This window comes from Triticum urartu, chromosome 7A (genome assembly GCF_056163025.1).
Source record: "Triticum urartu cultivar PI428250 chromosome 7A, HENAU_Tu73, whole genome shotgun sequence".
Classification (NCBI taxonomy): Eukaryota; Viridiplantae; Streptophyta; class Magnoliopsida; order Poales; family Poaceae; genus Triticum; species Triticum urartu.
This window is the reverse complement of record NC_141879.1, coordinates 675,202,347-675,222,760: the sequence shown is the minus strand read 5'-3', so window position 1 is coordinate 675,222,760 and position 20,414 is coordinate 675,202,347. Positions and strand designations below refer to the sequence as shown.

Genomic DNA, 20,414 nt, shown 5'->3' with positions numbered 1-20,414 from the left:
CAGACCATCGGTTTCGTTGAGAAACAACGAGATGGCATCACTTCCTTCTGCGATTATGTCCCTCAACAACGCTTCTTTTATTGCTTCGTCTAGGGCCGTGTCCATAGTTTCTACAAATATTTACAACATGGCAATTATTATTCAAACATGATAGATGGATATATTAGTGCCAAACGTAGAACTAGCTAGCTACCTAATCATAGTAAGCTATCGGGAGGGGGTATATATCGACAACGACGACACTACATCTATGTCCCTCGACGACCCTCGTTCCCGATAAAAAAAGAGGAAGAAGAAGAAAAATAAGAGGAGAAGAAAGAATAGAGGAGAAGATCTCCTCTATTCTTTCTTCTCCTCTTTTTTTCTTCTTCCTCTTCTTTTTTCATCCTCTTCTTCCTCTCATGTTCGATAGGATCGCCGAGGGGTCGGGAGGTTGCGTAGTGTCTCAGGATTCAACAAAACCATGTCTTCATCATTAGGCGAAAGTAACATGTGCATGATGGTACGAAGCTCTTCAAAGTTGTTCTGGAACGGACTCCCAGATAGGATAATCTGCCATTTGGTACAAAGTTCAGCAAGAGCCTTCCAAATATCGCTATTTGGAAGGCCTTTGCTGAATTGGTACCAAAAGGCGGATTATTCTATCCGGGACTCCATTCCAAAACAACTTTGCAGAACTTCGTACCAACATGCCCTGGTTACTTCCGGCTAATGATGAAGGCATGGATTTCTTCAATACTTTGACACTAGGAAACCTCTCTCGACCCCTCGGCGATCCTCGACGCCTCGAATCCTCGACGACCCTGGAACCCTCGACCCCTAGACGACCCTCTTTTCGGTAGAGGAAACCCTAAATAGCTAGCAAGTTTCGTGGGTGTGAGATACATGTGGCCTTCGGTGTCGGACACTACATCCACGTCCCACAAGTGACGTGGGCGTCGAAGCCCGCGCCACTTGTGGGATGTGGGTGTAGTGTCCGACACCGACGGTACATGTATCTCACACCGACGATACTTTCTATTTAGGGTTTCTCCTCTACCGCTCCTCGACCTCTCGACGACCCTCGTTCCCGATAAAATAAAGAGGAAGAAGAAGAAGAAAAAAGAAGAGAAGAAAGAATAGAGGAGAAGACTTCCTCTTCTTCCTCTCCCCTTCTTCTCCCTCTTCTTCCCCTTCTTCCTCGCCTCTCTCATGAATGTCCGACGTTCTCGACCCCCCCCCCCCACGTGTCGAAGAAAAAAAAGAAGAAAAAAAAGAGGAGAAGAAGAAAGGAATAGTGGAGAAGAAGAGAAAATAGAAAGTATTCTATTTTCTCTTCTTCTCCTCTATTCCTTTCTTCCTCTCCTCTTCTTTTTCTTCTTTTTTCTTCTTCTTATTTATTTCTCCTCGTCTTCCTCTCCCCTCTTCTTCTCCTTTCTTCCTCTTCTTATTTCCTTTTTCCTCTCATTCTTTTTCTTCTTCTTCCTTTCTTAAAAATACATGAAGTAGTATTGCTTGTTTTTTTTTAAAATAATGATCAAATATAAATTTTAGAAAAAAGTAAAGGTTTTGCCTAATTCATTGTTCATATGAATATACAAACATTTGAACATATCATCATATATATTAACATACATTTTCTTTGCATATGCATATGAACATACATACATACATTTTTCTTTCATATGAACATACATACATACATTTTCTAAAAATCTGAACATACATACATATAAACATACATACATTTTCTAAAAATCTGAACATAAACATACATACATATGAACATACATACATACATACATATAAACATAACATACATACACAAAAAATTCTAAAAATCTGCCAAAAAATCTAAAAATCTGCCTAAAAAATTATATGAAAAAAAGCATACATCATCCATCCATCCATATAATGAACATATACATCATCCATATCCATCCATATAATCAACATATGCATATGAAAAAAAATTATATGAAAAGGATCGAGGGGACAGGGAGGAAAGGGGGTCGCCGGAGCCGGACTGAACGGGGAGGAGGGGCGGCGTCGAGGCAGGGGCGGCAGTGGGGGCGGGCGCCGGCGACGACGACAATGGTGGGGGCAGGCCAGGGCGCAGGGGCGCGGCCGTGCGTGCTCGGGGACGGGGCAGGGGCACGGGGCGGCGGCCGGCGTGGGCTCGGGCGCGAGGATGGCGGCGGCCAGCGGCGGCGACGGCGACGAGGAGCGCGCGAGCGGCGGCGACGGCGACGAGGAGCGCGCGAGCGATTTGGGCAGCCTGGCGGCGGGGGCAACTGGCGACGGGAGGCGAGGGAGATGTGAAATTTTCACAAGTCCTAGTTATATAGCAAGGGCATTGGTCCCAGTTCGTGGCACCAACCGGGACCAATGCCACCCTTTAGTCCCGGTTGGTGCCACCAACCGGGACCAAAGGCCAATTTTCGGCAGCCCAAAGGGCGGGAAGCGGCGGCCTTTGGTCCCGGTTGGTGGCACCAACCGGGACTAAAGGGTGGCATTGGTCCCGGTTGGTGCCACGAACCGGGACCAATGCCCCCTTTAGTCCCGGTTGGAGCCACCAACCGGGACCAATGCCCTTGTGCTACCCACGCCCATAAGTTTAGTCCCACATCGCTAGTTGAGAACGGCCGGCACTGGTTTATAAGGTCTGCTGCCTCTTCCCTCCCGAACTCCTCTGAATAGCAGGCCTATGGGCCTAATTTGACACTGCTTTGCCTGTGGGCCTATTGGGCCTTCTGCGGGCCTGAATCCTGGCCCATGTAGGGTTTCTAGTCGTATTCAGGCCGTGGAGGCCCAGTAGGTGGCATTTTTTTTGGTTTTTTCTTTTTTATTTCTATATTTTTTTGGTTTTTTCTTTTTTTTATTTCTACTTAAAACTAAATACTTACAGTTTTTTAGTGATTTCTTTTTGCTTTTAGGTCACAAAAATTATAAATTTTCTGTTAGTGCCATTAGTTTTAAATTTTAAATAGTTTAAATTTGAATTTTTAAAAATTTGTGTGAATCACTAGTTTATGAATAACTTTACTATAAAATTAGAATTTTTTTCTATTTATTTTTTATGTCTACTTAAAACTAAATACTTACAGTTTTTTAGTGATTTCTTTTTGCTTTTAGGTCACAAAAATTATAAACTTTCTGTTAGTGCCATTAGTTTTAAATTTTAAATAGTTTAAATTTGAATTTTTAAAAATTTGTGTGAATCACTAGTTTATGAATAACTTTACTATAAAATTAGAATTTTTTTTCTTCTTTGCTATTTATTTTTATGAATCACTAGTTTGTGAATCACTAGTTTATTTCTATTTAAAATTAGAATAACTTTACTATTGATTTTAGGTCACACAAATTATATTCTTTTTTCTATTGAAGAATATTATAGTTTTATTTTAGTTGATCATAACATAATATTTTAATTGATTGTTTTTATTTTCATAAAAGTTTTGTAGTTCATTCTGTTTGCTATTAATTCATTCTTTGAGCTAAATGACTCTGAAATTGGAAAGCATTTCAAAATGAACTCTGAAAAGGTTGAAAGTTGGCATGGTATCATCATTTCACCCACATAGCATGTTCCAAAAAGTAGAGAGGGTTACGACAAAAACTTGATGCACTTCGTGTACAAAATGGACAATCACTTTCGAAGTATCAAAGTTTCGAACCATAAGACATGAAAGCATTTCAAATGAACTCTGAAAAAGTTGAAAGTTGGGATGGTATCATAATTTCACCCACATAGCATTTGCTTATTGCGGGAGAAAGTCTTCACTTTTTCTTTGCTTGTGTCATTTGCTTATTGCGCCGTAACCATGGATAATCTTCATTGTTTATCAGGATGCTTGGGTCAGCCTTGACATTGAAGGGAGGAATTTCATGAAACTTTTCATAATCTTCAGACATGTCTGTCTTGCCGTCCACTCCCAGGATGTCCCTTTTTCCTGAAAGAACTATGTGGCGTTTTGGCTCATCGTATGATGTATTCGCTTCCTTATCTTTTCTTTTTCTCGGTTTGGTAGACATGTCCTTCACATAGATAACCTGTGCCACATCATTGGCTAGGACGAACGGTTCGTCAGTGTACCCAAGATTTTTCAGATCCACTGTTGTCATTCCGTACTGTGGGTCTACCTGTACCCCGCCGCCTAACAGATTGACCCATTTGCACTTAAACAAAGGGACCTTAAAATCAGGTCCGTAGTCAAGTTCCCATATGTCCACTATGTAACCATAATATGTGTCCTTTCCGCTCTCGGTTGCTGCATCAAAGCGGACACCGCTGTTTTGGTTGGTGCTCTTTTGATCTTGGGCGATCGTGTAAAATGTATTCCCATTTATCTCGTATCCTTTGTAAGTCAATACAGTCAAAGATGGTCCCCTGGACAACAAGTACAACTCATCACAAACAGTGTTGTCACCTCTGAGACGTGTTTCCAACCAACTACTGAAAGTCCTGATGTGTTCACATGTAATCCAGTCATCGCACTGCTCCGGGTGTTTGGAGCGCAGACTGTTCTTGTGTTCATCGACATACGGGGTCACCAAGGTAGAGTTCTGTAGAACTGTGTAGTGTGCTTGAGACCAAGAATATCCGTCCCTGCATATTATTGAGTCTCTTCCAAGAGTGCCTTTTCCAGTCAGTCTCCCCTCATACCGCGATTTAGGGAGACCTATCTTGTTAAGGCCAGGAATGAAGTCAACACAAAACCTGATAACATCCTCTGTTTGATGGCCCATGGAGATGCTTCCTTCTGGCCTAGCGTGGTTACGGACATATTTCTTTAGGACTCCCATGAACCTCTCAAAGGGGAACATATTGTGTAGAAATACGGGCCCCAGGAGGACAATCTCGTCGACTAGATGAACTAGGACGTTCGTCATGATATTGAAGAAGGATGGTGGGAACACCAGCTCGAAACTGACAAGACATTGCGCCACATCACTCCTTAGCCTTGGTACGATTTCTGGATCGATCATCTTCTGAGAGATTGCATTGAGGAATGCACATAGCTTCACAATGGCTAATCGGACGTTTTCCGGTAGAAGCCCCCTCAATGCAACCGGAAGCAGTTGCGTCATAATCACGTGGCAGTCATGAGACTTTAGGTTCTGAAACTTTTTCTCTGGCATATTTATTATTCCCTTTATATTCGATGAGAAGCCAGTCGTGACCTTCATACTGAGCAGGCATTCAAAGAAGATTTCTTTCTCTTCTTTCGTAAGAGCATAGCTGGCAGGACCTTTATACTGCTTCGGAGGCATGCCGTCTTTTTCGTGCAAACGTTGCAGGTCCTCTCGTGCCTCGGGTGTATCTTTTGTCTTCCCATACACGCCCAAGAAGCCTAGCAGGTTTACGCAAAGGTTCTTCGTCACGTGCATCACGTCGATTGAGGAGCGGACCTCTAGGTCTTTCCAGTAGGGTAGGTCCCAAAATATAGATTTCTTCTTCCACATAGGTGCGTGTCCCTCAGCGTCATTCGGAACAGCTAGTCCACCGGGACCCTTTCCAAAGATTACGTAGTGTAAATCATTGACCATAGCAAGCACGTGAACACCGGTGCGCATGGCGGGCTTCTTCCGGTGATCTGCCTCGCCTTTGAAATGCTTGCCTTTCTTTCGACATTGATGGTTGGTCGGAAGAAATCGGCGATGGCCCAGGTACACATTCTTCCTGCATTTGTCCAGGTATATACTTTCAGTGTCATCTAAACAGTGCGTGCATGCGTGGTATCCTTTGTTTGTCTGTCCTGAAAGGTTACTGAGAGCGGGCCAATCGTTGATGGTCACGAACAGCAACGCCTTAAGGTTAAATTCCTCCTGTCTGTGCTCATCCCACGTACGTACACCGTTTCCATTCCACAGCTGTAAAAGTTCTTCAACTAATGGCGTTAGGTACACATCAATTTCGTTGCCGGGTTGCTTAGGGCCTTGGATGAGAACTGGCATCATAATGAACTTCCGCTTCATGCACATCCAAGGAGGAAGGTTATACATACATAGAGTCACGGGCCAGGTGCTGTGATTGCTGCTCTGCTCCCCGAAAGGATTAATGCCATCCGTGCTTAAAGCAAACCATACATTCCTTGGGTCCTTTGCAAACTCATCCCAGTACTTTCTCTCGATTTTTCTCCACTGCGACCCGTCAGCGGGTGCTCTCAACTTCCCATCTTTCTTTCGGTTCTCACTGTGCCATCGCATCAACTTGGCATGCTCTTCGTTTATGAACAGACGTTTCAACCGTGGTATTATAGGAGCATACCACATCACCTTCGCAGGAACCCTCTTCCTGAGGGGCTCGCCGTCAACATCACCAGGGTCATCTCGTCTGATCTTATACCGCAACGCACCGCATACCGGGCATGCGTTCAGATCCTTGTATGCACCGTGGTAGAGGATGCAGTCATTAGGGCATGCATGTATCTTCTCCACCTCCAATCCTAGAGGGCATACGACCTTCTTTGCTGCGTATGTACTGTCGGGCAATTCGTTATCGTTTGGAAGCTTCTTCTTCAATATTTTCAGTAGCTTCTCAAATCCTTTGTCAGCCACAGCATTCTCTGCCTTCCACTGCAGCAATTCCAGTATGGTACTGAGCTTTGTGTTGCCATCTTCGCAATTGGGGTATAACCCTTTTTTGTGATCCTCTAACATGCGATCGAACTTCAGCTTCTCCTTTTGACTAATGCATTGCGTCCTTGCATCGACAATGACCCGGCGGAGATCATCATCATCGGGCACATCGTCTGGTTCCTCTTGATCTTCAGCAGCTTCACCCGTGGCAGCATCATTGGGCACATCGTCTGGTTCCTCTTGATCTTCACCAGCTCCCCCCGTTGCAGCATCACCGTATTCAGGGGGCACATAGTTGTCATCGTACTCTTCTTCTTCGCCGTCTTCCATCATAACTCCTATTTCTCCGTGCCTCGTCCAAACATTATAGTGTGGCATGAAACCCTTGTAAAGCAGGTGGGAGTGAAGGATTTTCCGGTTAGAGTAAGACCTCGTATTCCCACATTCAGTGCATGGACAACACATAAAACCATTCTGCTTGTTTGCCTCAGCCGCATCGAGAAACTCATGCACGCCCTTAATGTACTCGCGGGTGTGTCTGTCACCGTACATCCATTGCCGGTTCATCTGCGTGCATTATATATAATTAAGTGTCCAAATTAATAGAAGTTCATCATCACATTAAAACCAAAGTGCATACATAGTTCTCATCTAACAACATATAGCTCTCCAGAGCATCTAATTAATTAAACCATACATTGAAACTATGTAAAACATTTCAATGCGAAAACAAATGCGATCATAATCGCAACCAAGGTAACAATTGATCCAACGGCATAATGATACCAAGCCTCGGTATGAATGGCATATTTTCTAATCTTTCTAATCTTCAAGCGCATTGCATCCATCTTGATCTTGTGATCATCGACGACATCCGCAACATGCAACTCCAATATCATCTTCTCCTCCTCAATTTTTTTTATTTTTTCCTTCAACAAATTGTTTTCTTCTTCAACTAAATTTAACCTCTCGACAATAGGGTCGGTTGGCATTTCCGATTCACATACATCCTAGATAAATAAAATCTATGTCACGTTGGTCGGCATAATTTTCATAAACAATAAATGAACCAATAGTTATGAAGATAATATACATACCAAATCCGAATCATAGACAGGACGAGGGCCGACGGGGGCGGATTCCAAAACCATCGCACTATATAAGATGCAATAATAAATGTAAGAAAATGATACAAGTATCTATCTAAACAGACAAGTAAGAATATTTTTCCTTTCAGAAAGAAGATAAGAACAAGAGGCTCACCACGGTGGTGTCGGTGATGAGATCAGCGCGGGTGATCGACGGCGGTGAAGACGGGGACGGGGCGTGACGGACTGCTAAATCTAGACAAATCTCGAGGAAAATGGACCTTGGAGGTCGAGCTTCGAGAGGAGAAAGTTTAAGTAGTGTGGCTCGGGCATTCCATCGAACACCTCATGTGCATAGGAGGTGAGCTAGAGCACCACAAACCCCTCCCCTCGCCGGCCAGAGAAAAACAGAGCACTCCAGTGCTCTGCTCGCGGGCGAGGGTATATATAGGCACCTCATTGGTCCCGGTTTGTGGCAAGAACTGGGACTAAAGGGGAGCCTTTGGTCCCGGTTCAGGCCACCAACCGGGACCAATGGTGGTGGGCCAGGAGCGAGGCCCATTGGTCCCGGTTCGTCCCACCAACCGGGACCAAAAGGTCCAGACGAACCGGGACCAATGGCCCACGTGGTACGGCCGGCCCCCTGGGCTCACGAACCGGGACCAATGCCCACATTAGTCCCGGTTCTACACTGAACCGGGACTAATGGGCTGAGCCGGCCTGGACCATAGCCCTGTTTTCTACTAGTGTATTAGGGTTTCGGACGAGAACTCATCTGTTACATGGGCACTTCAATGTTTTTTAAACTTATTTGAACTCCGGAGTTCTTTTGCGTTCAGTATGTAGCATTCAAAGCGACATCATCAATTTCCAACATGTTCTGACTACATTTGTTGTTTTTCAGTCATTTACCTAATTGTTTAGAGAGCTAAATGACCGTGAAATTGAAAATCACTACAAAATGAACTGTGAAAATGTTGAAACTTGGCATGGTATCATCATTTCACCCGCATAGCATGTGCGAAAGAGTAGAGAGGGTCACGGCAAAAACTGGATGCACTTCGTGTACAAACTGGACAATCTGTTTCGGAGTATCAGGGTTTCGGACGAGAACTCATCTGTTACATGGGCACTTCAATGTTTTTTAAACTTATTTGAACTCCGGACTTCTTTTGCGTTCAATATGCAGCATTCAAAGCGACGTCATCAATTTCCAACATGTTCTGACTACATTTGTTGTTTTTCAGTCATTTACCTAATTGTTTAGAGAGCTAAATGACCGTGAAACTGAAAATCACTACAAAATGAACTGTGAAAATGTTGGAACTCGGCATGGTATCATCATTTCACGCGCATAGCATGTGCGAAAGAGTAGAGAGGGTCACGGCAAAAACTAGATGCACTTCGTGTACAAACTGGGCAATCTCTTTCGGAGTATCAGGGTTTCGGACGAGAACTCATTTGTTACATGGGCACTTCAATGTTTTTTAAACTTATTTGAACTCCAGACTTCTTTTGCGTTCAGTATGCAGCATTCAAAGCGACGTCATCAATTTCCAACATGTTCTGACTACATTTGCTGTTTTTCAGTCATTTACCTAATTGTTTAGAGAGCTAAATGACCGTGAAACCGAAAATCACTACAAAATGAACTGTGAAAATGTTGAAACTTGGCATGGTATCATCATTTCACCCGCATAGCATGTGCGAAAGAGTAGAGAGGGTCACAGCAAAAACTGGACGCACTTCGTGTACAAACTGGACAATCGCTTTCAGAGTATCAGGGTGTTAGACGAGAACTCATCTGTTACATGGGCACTTCAATGTTTTTTAAACTTATTTGAACTCTGGACTTCTTTTGCGTTCAGTATGCAGCATTCAAAGCGACGTCATCAATTTCCAACATGTTCTGACTACATTTGCTGTTTTTCAGTCATTTACCTAATTGTTTAGAGAGCTAAATGACCGTGAAATTGAAAATCACAACAAAATGAACTGTGAAAATGTTGAAACTTGGCATGGTATCATCATTTCACCCGCATAGCATGTGCGAAAGAGTAGAGAGGGTCACAGCAAAAACTGGACGCACTTCGTGTACAAACTGGACAATCTCTTTCGGAGTATCAGGGTTTCAGACGAGAACTCATCTGTTACATGGGCACTTCAATGTTTTTTAAACTTATTTGAACTCCGGACTTCTTTTGCGTTCAGTATGCAGCATTCAAAGTGACGTCATCAATTTCCAACATGTTCTGACTACATTTGCTGTTTTTCAGTCATTTACCTAATTGTTTAGAGAGCTAAATGACCGTGAAACTGAAAATCACTACAAAATGAACTGTGAAAATGTTGAAACTTGGCATGGTATCATCATTTCACCTGCATAGCATGTGCGAAAGAGTAGAGAGGGTCACAGCAAAAACTGGACGCACTTCGTGTACAAACTGGACAGTCTCTTTCGGAGTATTAGGGTTTCGGACGAGAACTCATCCGTTACATGGGCACTTCAATGTTTTTTAAACTTATTTGAACTCCGGACTTCTTTTGCGTTCAGTATGCAGCATTCAAAGCGACATCATCAATTTCCAACATGTTCTGACTACATTTGCTATTTTTCAGTCATTTACCTAATTGTTTAGAGAGCTAAATGACCGTGAAATTGAAAATCACTACAAAATGAACTGTGAAAATGTTGAAACTTGGCATGGTATCATCATTTCACCCACATAGCATGTGCGAAAGAGTAGAGAGGGTCACGGCAAAAACTGGACGCACTTCGTGTACAAACTGGACAATCTCTTTCGGAGTATCAGGGTTTCGGACGAGAACTCATGTGTTACATGGGCACTTCAATGTTTTTTAAACTTATTTGAACTCCGAACTTCTTTGGCATTCAGTATGCAACATTAAAGCGACATCATCAATTTTCAACATGTTCTGACATCATTTGTTGTTTTCAGTCATTTACCTAATTGTTTAGAGAGCTAAATGACCGTGAAATTGAAAATCACTACAAAATGAACTCTGAAAATGTTGAAACTTGCAATGGTATTATCATTTCACCGGCATAGCATGTGCGAAAGAGTAGAGAGGGTCACAAAGAAACTAAATACAGAAAAAAACTACTCAGAAATAAAGAGAAGAAAATAAATAAAGCAGAAAAGAAAAAAACTATATAAAAAAATTACTCAAAAATAAATAGAAGAAAATAAATAATGCAAAAAAGAAAAAAAACTATATAAAAAATTACTCAAAAATAAATAGAAGAAAATAAATAATGCAGAAAAGAAAAAACTATATAAAAATTTGTTGGGGCGCTGCCCAGTGGGCCTGCCAGACGTAGGGTGTGTAAATGCAGGCCCAGAAGGGCCAGCAGGTTCACAGGGCAGCGCGCCATAGTTAGGCCGAGAAGCCTGCTACATAGAGAAGTTCGAAGGAGCAGCCGCAACTGGGTTTATAAACCAGTGCGGCTACCCTTTGCTCGGCGAGGTGGGACTAAACATTGTGCACCGCCGGTGGCAGCGCACAACCATTAGTACCGGTTGGTGGCTCCAACCGGTACTAATGATTGGGCCTTTAGTACCGGTTCGTGGCACGAACCGGTACTAAAGGGGCCGTTTCCCGCCCCTTGGCCTGGCGAAAGTTGGCCTTTAGTACCGGTTGGTGACTCCAACTGGTACTAAAGGCCCCTCCTATATATATGGCACTTCAAAAAATTTAGTTTCTCATCTGCTTCTTCTCCTCTGTCCCGTCGCCCGCCGCCCCCGTCGCCGCCCCGTCCCCGTCCCCGTCCCCGTCCCCGTCGTCGCCGCCCCTCCCGTCCCCGTCCCCGTCACCGCGCCCCGCCCCATCGTCTCGTCGTCCCCACCTGGCCCATCCCGTCCCCGTTGTCGCCGCCCCGTCCCCATCCCCGTCGTCGCCATCCCCGTTGTCACCATCCCCGTCGGCGCCGCCCGGCGCCGTCCCCGTCGCCGCCCTCGTCGCCTCGCCTCGCCGGTGAGATCCTGCCCTGGCCGCCATGTCCACACACACACACATTGTTTTTTAGTTTTTTAGTTATAAATTTTAGTTTATTTTTAGTAAATTCTTAGTTGAATTAATAGAACTAGTTATTTTTAGTAAGAAAATTTAGTTATATGAGATTTGATGATCTAATCAAAATATTACTATATAGAACTACATACTTTATTTTAGTATGAAATTAATAGAACTAGTTTATTTTTAGTAAATGCTTAGTTGAATTAATAGAACTAGTTTATTTAGTTGAATTAATAGAACTAGTTTATTTTTAGTAAATGCTTAGTTGAATTAATAGAACTAGTTTATTTAGTTGAATTAATAGAACTAGTAAGTGTTTAATGTTTCACCTATATATGAACATATGTTAGATATTAATGTCAAATGTTAGATGAATTAGATATAAATTATATGTTAGATATATATTTAATTTAGTTATATGAGATTTGATTATCTAATTAACGTTTTATTATATATAACTAGCTACCTTATTTTTAGTAAGAAAATTAATAGAACTAGTTTAGTTGAATTAGTTGAGCTACTTTATTTAGGTATATTTTTCGTAAGTGCTTAGTTCAATTAGTTCAATTAATTAGTTGAACTAGTTGATTTAATAGAATTAGTTGAATTAATAGAACTAATAAGTGTTTAATGTTTCACCTATGAACATAGGAATGTCGTCTGACGACGAACACGATTTCATTATGTGCTAATACTGCGAAGACCAGCGCGGCCTATGCGGTAGAAATTTTCTAGTTGATGATAGATGCTTCAGCATCAAGCTGGATGAGAAATTCGAAGTGGATATAGTAAGTCACAACGACAAGTCTTTTTTCGTAATTAAGCATGACTTATGCTTCATTTGCTTCAACTTTTAATTTTAATTTTTCACTATTCTACTAGCGTATCCCCTGACATGCAACAATTTTTATCTTGGATAAGATAGGTTTCAGTCCTAACGAAACTATGGAGATAAAAAGAGTTTACTTGAAGACCGAACATGGTTATACCTTCAACGTCAAATTATACAATGCAGACACATACACCTATTTTGAATGCAAAACTTGGCAAGCACTATGCAAGGCTTATGCATTTGAGCCTGATATGGTTATCACCTTTGATATTCGTCCGGAAGATGATATTGAAGGTAATATAGACATCTGGGTCGATGTGCAGACGCTTCCAGTTCTACCATTATGTGAGTTTCTCAACCATATTTATGTCTTCGATATGAGATTATTTGAACCAGTTGAATAATTAATAGATCTCAATTTATATTGACAGCTTATTTCCAATCAAGCAAACATGTCCAGCGCTTGGTAGACTGGACCGTCCACTGTCCCGGGGCTGAACTAAACTGCGAGGAGACAAGTCATTATGTTTCATGGCTTGAGGATCTTGATGCTGTCAAGACAAAAATTTTCCTTCACTTAGAAATGTTAGTACTCAAAATGTGCGACCAATAGTGTTCATACTGAACTACGTTCACATATATTTAGGAAAGATGGTAAGATTTCTACTATTTCTCCTTAGTGCATCTTTTGCATACATTATTTTTTTAAGCTAAACTTCATTGCTAAGTATGTTACTATACGATGTTCTTCAACAGGGACTCCCGATGAATGTTGTGCCTGATTGGGTCGAGACTAAAGGTACCATGAATTTTGTTGGCTTATGACCAAGATATCCTACAATGCACTTTAGTGCATTCAGGATTTCTAATAGTGAGGAATGCTTAATAGTAAAAGACTGGAGCAAAATTGTGAACGATCGCAGAGAAGTACTAGGGGGCAGCAATCAGAAGCACAACCCACGATTAGGAGACAGGTTCATCTGCATGCTCCAATATGATGAATCAGGAAAGCTATACCTGTTCTATGCTATTTTACCTGAGAGAGAGCAGCATGAGTGATTAATTAGTTAGTTCATGCTCTTAGTAGCTGTCCTCTCATGTCGGTTTTCTTCGTCCTGAACTTAATCTCAAAGAGTGATTTGCTTTTGTGGTGTTATGAACGCTTATAATATCATTACCATGTCAGCACTCGATGATATCTTTGCTTCTGGTACAAGTGAATGTTTCTTCTTTAAGCTAGTGTTGTTGGTGATGATATATATGATGCAAGAGTTTTTATATTAATATGATGATGATGATGATGATGAGTTATTATATCATTTATGAAAGAAACCGTAGATTAGTTTCAACTGGATGGATTCTAGCTAAGTGATCAAGTATATGCCATATCCATATTACCTCGATCACTTAATTAGTTGATCAAGTATATATAATATGGATATGACATATACTTGATGACTTAGCTAGGATCCACATGCATCCAGTCAAACTAATCTGCGGTACATTCACCTAATGATTTAACAACTCATTATAATGTAAAACAATCACTAAATTAAATTGAAAACACAAAATTAAAGTAAAAATAAAAATAAAACCAAAACACACCCAAACATTTAGTACCGGTTGGTGTTACCAACCGGTACTAATGTCCTACGCGCCCACGGAGCTGGCTCGTGCCATGTGGTTGCCCTTTAGCACCGGTTCACGATGAACCGGTAGTAAAGGGGGGGGCTTTAGTGCCCACACTTTAGTGCCGGTTACCGAACCGGCACTAAAGGGCCTTACGAACCGGTGCTATTGCCCGGTTCTGCACTAGTGATTCATGCTCGACCTTTCGGTCTCAGTGTTCCGAGGCCATATCTGCATATGCTAGGCTTGTCAAGTTCAACCTGAGTATTCTTCTTGTGCAAAACTGGCTTGCACCCATTGTATGTGAACGTAGATCTTATCACACCCGATCATCACGTGGTGTCTCGGCACGACGAACTGTAGCAATGGTGCATACTCAGGAAGAACACTTGTACCTTCAAATTTAATGAGAGATCATCTTATAATGCTACAGCAGTACTAAGCAAAATAAGATGCATAAAAGATAAACATCACATGCAATCAACATAAGTGATATGATATGGCCATCATCATCTTGTGCCTTTGATCTCCATCTCCAAAGCACCATCATGATCACCATCCTCATCGGCTTGACACTCTGATCTCCATCGTAGCATCATTGTCGTCTCATCAACTATTTCTTCCATGACTATCGCTATCGCTTAGTGATAAAATAAATCAATTACATGGCGATTGCATTTCATACAATAAAGCGACAACCATATGGCTCCTGCCAGTTGCTGATAACTTTGTTACAAAACAAGATCATATCATACAATAATTTACATAATCACGTCTTGACCATATCACATCACAACATGCCCTGCAAAAACAAGTTAGACGTCCTCTACTTTTTTGTTGCAAGTTTTACGTGGCTGCTACAGGCTTAGCAAGAACCGGTCTTACCTACGCATAAAAAACCACAATGATTTGTCGTCAAGTGTGTTGTTTAACCTTCAACAAGGATCGGGCGTAGTCACACTCGATTCAACTAAAGCTGGAGAAACAGACACCCACCAGCCACCTATGTGCGAAGCACGACGGTAGAACTAGTTTCATGCACGCAGTCATGTAATGTCGGTCTGGGCCGCTTCATCCAACAATACCGCCGAATCAAAGTATGACATGCTGGTAAGCAGTATGACTATTATCGCCCACAACTCTTTGTGTTCAACTCGTGCATATAACATCTACGCATAGACCTGGCTCGGATGCCACTGTTGGGGAACATAGTATTTCCAAAAAATTCCTACGATCACGCAAGATCTATCTAGGAGATGCCTAACAATGAGAGGGGAGAGTGTGTCTATGTACCCTCGTAGACCTAAAGAGGGAGCGTTTAGTAACGCGGTTGATGTAGTCGAACGTCTTCGTGATCCAACAGATCCAGTACCGAACGCACAGCACCTCCGCGATCTGCACACGTTTAGCTCGGTGACGTCGCTCGTACTCTTGATCTAGCTGAGGCCGAGGGTGAGTTCCGTCAGCACAGCACGACGACGTGTTGACGGTGATGATGAAGTTACCGACGCGGGGCTTCTCCTAAGCACTATGACAATATGACCGAGGTGGAAAACTGTGGAGGAGAGCACCGCACACGGCTAAAGATCAACTTGTGTGACTATGGGGTGCACCCTTCCCCTGTATATAAAGGAGGGGAGGAAGAGGAGGGCCGGCCACAAGGGGCGCGCCCAAGGGGGGGAACCCTACTCCTAGTAGGAGTAGGTTCCCCCCTTTCCAAGTCCTAGTAGGAGAATAAGGAAGGAGAGGAAGAAGAGAAGAAAAGGGGTGCCGCCCCCTAACCCTAGTCCAATTCGGTTTGGGCTAGGGGGCGCATGCCACACCTTGGCCTGCCTCCTCTCTTCCACCATTAGGCCCAATAACTTCCCGGGAGGGGGGAGGGGTCCGGTAAACCCCGGTACTTCAAAACTTATCTGAAACGACCCGAACCATTCCGGTGTCAGAATGTAGTGTTCCAATATATGAATCTTTATGTCTCGACCATTTCGAGACTCCTCGTCATGTCCGGGACTCCGAACAACCTTCGGTACATCAAATCACATAACTCATAATACATATCGTCATCGAACGTTAAGCGTGCGGACCCTATGGGTTCGGGAACCTCAGAGACCACTTAGTAGTAGGAAGGGTTATAAACACGCGCTACTACTATCAATTTAGTAGTAGCGGGTGTTATAAACCCGCGCTACTAGTATGTAGCAGTAGCGGGGGTATAAACCCACTCTACCAGTAAGCGTATACCTATAAGCTTTTTCCTAGTAGTGTATCATCATACCTAGTTCAATCTCGTCACCGGCAAGTGTCTTTACTCGTTCCGTAATGCGTCATCTCGTAACTAACTCATTAATCACATTGCTTCCAAGGCTTATAGTTATGTACATTACCAAGAGGGCCCAGAGACACCTCTCCGACAATCGGAGTGACAAATCCTAATCTCGATCTATGCCAACTCAACAAACACCATCGGAGACACCTGTAGAGCATCTTTATAATCACCCAGTTAAGTTGTGACGTTTGACAGCACACTAAGTGTTCCTCCGGTATTCGGAAGTTGCATAATCTCATAGTAATAGGAACATGTATAAGTCATGAAGAAAGCAATAACAATAAACTAAACGATCATAGTGCTAAGCTAATAGATGGGTCTAGTCCATCACATCATTCTCTAATGATTTGATCCCGTTCATCAAATGGCAACACATGTCCATGGCTAGGAAACTTAACCATCTTTGATTAACGAGCTAGTCAAGTAGAGGCATACTAGGGACACTCTGTTTTTCTATGTATTCACACATGTACTAAGTTTTCGGTTAATACAATTCTAGCATGAATAATAAACATTTATCATGATATAAGTAAATATAAATAACAACTTTATTATTGCCTCTAGGGCATATTTCCTTCAAATTGGACAAGGGGTGGGGGCGGCACCCCCCTCCTTCCTTCTCTCCTCTTCCTCCTTTCCTTCTTCTCCTACTTGGAATAGGAAAGGGGGGACCGGATCCTACTTCGGCCGGGAGTCCAAGTAGGAACCCCCATGGCGCGCCCCTAGGGCCAGCCACCTCTCCTCCCCCTTTATATATGTGGGAGGGGGGAACCCCAAAGGCACACCAAGTCTAGTCTTAGCCGTGTGCGGTGCCCCCCTCCACTATTACACACCTCGGTCATATCGTCATAGTGCTCAGATGAAGCCCTGCACTGGTAACTTCATCATCACCGTCATCATGCCGCCGTGCTGATGAAACTCTCCCTCGTCCTCAATTAGATCAAGAGAACGAGGGACATCATCGAGCTGAACATGTGCTGAACACGGAGGTGCCATACGTTCGGTGCTTGGATCGGTTGGATCGCGAAGATGTTCGACTACATCAACCGCGTTACTAAACGCTTCAGCTTTTGGTCTACGAGGGTACGTGGACACACTCTCCCTTCTCATTGCTATGCATCTCCTAGATAGATCTTGCGTGATCGTAGGAAATTTTTTAAAATACCGCGTCCGCCAACAATATAAAACTATGAACTTTTACCAGAGGCATAAAAATGCAAAAAGCCGTTGAGGAAGACATCATCGGACTGCCAAGAAGGAAGCTTGATTCTTTTGTTCCATCCAATTTCCTTGTAAACTCATATTTTGGTTTCCAATGAATACACTTCCACTCCGGCAAGGTAAAATTTAAAATGGACATCCTCCAACAATGCAAACACATAGAAGTGGGCAGACACAGCCGGATCAAAACCCAAACGCAGTGCTCGCACATTGTCAGCATGACTGATGTCCGGCAACTTGACCACTCCTCCCTGGCTGGATTACACACGATATAGCATAACTCATCATCCGGAGTAGAAATGTCATACCAGCGATAGAGGAGGAGACCATTGCAGCAATCCAGTAGATCGACACGTCGGGGGCTGTGCAGGAAGGTGAAAGAGGTGTTGACTGGAGGGCAGCATTTCCCTGAGACACTGGCAAAGCAGACTTTTGTTTTCAGAGGCAACTGCCCATTGTCACTCCTAGTGTAGAAGAATCCGGCTAGGGTTTGAGGGAGCTTCCTGTAGTGATCGTGGTGGTCGATGAGGCTGAGCCAATGCTTGGAGACGGACTTGAAGCGGCACAAAGACTGTGCCGAGACACGTGAGAGGATCTCCACGAGAAGATCGTTGGTGAGCCTCTCAGCCACCATGCCGCCGTGGGATGACAGGAAGACCAACAATGAAAGAAGATAGATAGGGAGGTCAGGGTATCGGTGAAGGAGTCTGCGATGGTGGTCGGATGCTGATGCACTGTCTACTGGACACGAGTTGAGAGTTGAGACGCAACATTCATGAGTGGAAACGGGAGCGATCGGACGGGATGAACATGGCGGTGTAAGATGGCTGGCGGTTTCGTCGAGCCTCTAGCCAGGAGCAAGGGGATTGAAACCTATTGCTACGAGCATGGAACTTCGGTTTTCTTCCGTTAGGGGTTGGGCCGTCAATGGGTTGCGGGATGGGCCGTTAGTGTTTTTCTAAAGAAAACAAAAGTCCGGTGCTCGTGTGGCTGAGGCACTGTGCATTCAAAGTTCAAGGACTTCTTTTAACTTTTCTTGATAATCAAAGAAATTTTCTTCTTGTCAATCTTGCACGAACATTCATGTTGATGCCAAGAGACGAGCTATAACAATAGGTCTACAACATTGTAAGAGCAATTATAATTAGGTGACATAAGTAGGCTGTAAGGATTTAAATATTATATTATTGCTGAGTTGGAAGAAATAAAAGAGAAGTGGGCTATCGCACAAACTCCAAGAAGGTTTGTGAGAGTGAAAGATGGGCCATGTGTTGACAAAGTAGTACTTTCTTAAAGCCAAGTATTATACGTCTGGACTATTACATTGGAAATAGATGACATGGCAACTAGTTATAGGCAGCAACTAGCTATATTATCAACCATGCTCTAAGGATAGTACATCAGTTTGTATTGGAAGGCGTGAATCTTCTAGACAAAGCAATGCAGCCACCTCACATTATTTTAGTGTGATAGAATGGCCAACATTGGTAAAGCTATATGTGGTGGTACATTCAACACCCACAGGAGCAGTAAGGGGATATTTGGTAGACTACAGCAATTGCACCGGACTGCATGAGGGAAACGAGTCAGACTGGTTGGGGTTTGGTAGAGAAAAAATTATGCAAGAAACGATCTAAGCATGTAGTTTGGGCCCCTCCATGGTGGTTAGTGGGGTTTGGTAGAACGCATGGTGTCTTGTTTCGTAGCGGCGGCTTCCCGCATGCACTGTGAGATGAGGATGCATCCTGCCACGAAAAAGAAGAGAATTTTTCTCACCTTGTGGTCTGCACAAGCCTGCATTAGTGGAAACAGCTGATTCAGTCTTTCCTCCTTAGCCTGCCTCGGAAATGCTTTAAACAACGTGTGATACAAGAATCTAATGCAATTCGAGCAATTAAACACCGCTTGAAGCAAAAGATTCCTTCCAGATGTAGTCTACCTACCACTATGCAGGCTACCAAATGACTCTACGTCAATGGCCCTTTTCCTATTAGTTGGATCCGTTTATGAGATGCAAATAGAGGATATGATTGCGTCTCAATGACAATAAAAGCATAGTATACCAACTACCAACTCATCAACAAAACCTAGCTCCTTCCTCTCTTGCTTGTCCTGTGCCTCCTCTCTCCCTTGCATCGCCATATCATCCTCGTGCATATCCTCGAGCCGATATGGCTCACGGACATCCTCTATCACTCCTCTCTACTTCATCTTGCACAGGGTATGTTAGTTGTGTGTCCCCATCTCCTCTTGCCTTCATGCGACCTCAAGAAGTAGGATGGTAGAGGTTGGAGGTTCAGTAAGCAATATGCGACAAAATGGCTGCATTAATCTTATTAGCAAGATAATCTACCTCAAAGGAAGATGTGGTTTCCTTTTGCCCTTTCCCATTAAGATTTATATAGTATAATCTTTCATGTTGGATTCCATATGTTTAACTGTTGGACATTTATTCCCTTCATACTTTCTCTAGGCTTAAGAATCTATTGTGTGCACATTTGTTGGAGTCATTGTTTGTCATGGTGGAATGTTCGTACATTCTTTAATGGCGTGGTTGGTAGAAAATGTTTATATGATAGCTGATGTGACGCTCTGATCAATGTGATGTGAATATCATTGCAGCTCCATGTAATTTAATGGTGCTATGTGGATCTTCCACCGAATGTCATTCATGAGGAATGTGTGGGGATGTCGGAGCATCCCGAAGTGGAAGTTT

General features: G+C 43.1%; 1 pseudogene; it reads right to left on the bottom strand.

The window, feature by feature from the left end:
• Positions 1-17,589: 17,589 nt before the first annotated feature.
• Positions 17,590-19,855, bottom strand: LOC147961362 (F-box protein At5g07610-like; annotated as a pseudogene).
• Positions 19,856-20,414: the final 559 nt, after the last annotated feature.